The sequence below is a fragment of the Aplysia californica genome, unplaced genomic scaffold, assembly GCF_000002075.1.
Source record: "Aplysia californica isolate F4 #8 unplaced genomic scaffold, AplCal3.0 scaffold00088, whole genome shotgun sequence".
NCBI classification, from domain to species: domain Eukaryota; kingdom Metazoa; phylum Mollusca; class Gastropoda; order Aplysiida; family Aplysiidae; genus Aplysia; species Aplysia californica.
The window spans coordinates 1,178,160-1,179,935 of NW_004797358.1; positions in this window are offsets into that span (position 1 = coordinate 1,178,160).

Sequence of the window (1,776 nt, forward strand, 5' to 3'; positions counted from 1 at the left end):
CCCCCCATTTTTTTCGGAGATGAGTTAATATAACGGGCAGATCAGAGGTCCCCGTGGGGGTCACAGTGGGGCTGGCGCTAAATCTTACTGGAATAGGAAAGAGTTGGCTGTTACCGTGGAAGTGCGCAAAGACATGGAGGGGTATACTTTACTTTTATAACAACGTCTTGCTGTGAGGCTAATGTTTTGGAAGATGTTTGTCCTAAAACTTGATAAAGGTGGTGATGGTGGTGGTGATGATGATGATGATGATGATGATGATGATGATGATGATGATGATGATGATGATCTACGCTGTAAATATCTAAAGAAACGCCACAACCTCAGGATACAGAGTCCCTCCAAGACGACCTACACTCGCCTGCTCGTCTGGAGACCCACATCCTCATTTCTCTCCGAACCATCAGTATCGTAACCCTCGACCCCTCACTACAGATCATCGTTTATCGACTGACCGTTTCAACCATTCGTTACCTGCGAGCCCAGACGCTCTACTACCACATGCAGACTCCAAAGCTCCGACGCTGCCTGCACCCGACAGCTAAGCTACGTCCCTAACCAGCTCCTTCACACAAGCCCTAACAAAATATTGAGACTCACGATTGTTCCCTCAGGCCCTTAACCGATCAACTCCACTAGAAGCTGCCCCCATGGTCTATTCTACGACAGTGTTCATTTACATGTATGTCTTATTCCACCTTCATCATGTCTGCATGTTGCCTCTACCTTTAGCACCGTCCTTTACGAACCACACACTGTACCTACTTTTTCCCCTCTTTCCCCTACTTCTCTTGAATCTAACTTGACCTCTACGAACCCTGATGGCCATACACCTTCTAATTCGTATGGACTAACGAAACCAGACACTGGCGGCGCCTCCCCTCGTTTACCTACTCAGCATACTGCATCCTCACCACAAACACGGCCAGTCCTCACGCCTAACACCTCTTCCCACTACTCCTCTCCGGGAAATGTCATCAACCTCTCCTAACTACCCCTATCATCTGCCCAAGTTTAACTCTTATCGAAGGGAAAAGGTTTTTGGCCTATCCAAAACAATTTTTACTTTTTCAATTCATACGAAAGATTACACTAGACGTTGCAGGCTTTTGGAATACTTTTCAGAAACAAACTCTTCTCCTTCTCCTGTTATACCACCTAAATTATACGTTAAAAGTAATTGGACTCCCCCTCCAGAACGTAATGCTGCCCTTGACCTCTATTGCGACAACATAGAAAAATCAGCGTTCCATAGCAGAGACACTTGCAGACAACCGTCAAAAAGGATAATTTACCTCGTGCAGAAAGGTCAGCCCTTTGCGAACTCATTGATAACACCAATCTAACTAACCGTGAAGCTGACAAGGGTGGCTCCATTGTGATCCTGGACACCTCTAACTACAATAACGCCGTCGCGTCTATGTTGAATAACCCTTCTCTTTTTAAACCCCTGAGCTCTGACCCCACTTCCTCTCATCTTAGCGCCATTCAGGACCAAATCCACCATCTCTAATATCTCAACGTTATATCCCCGAATTTGTCCAAGTGTATTCTTCACGGGGAGATGTCATGCCTCTACGCTTATGGCCTACCAAAAATCCACAAATTATCAAACAACAATGCCACCCCCCCCCTCCCATTTAGAGGCATTACATCCCGAATAAATGGTCCTACCGTCAGAGCTTCCTATTAACTGTACATCATCCTCAAACCACATGTCCCTGACTTCCGCGGTATCCACAGGGTGAAAGATAACCTCCACGTTCTCTCTCCCCC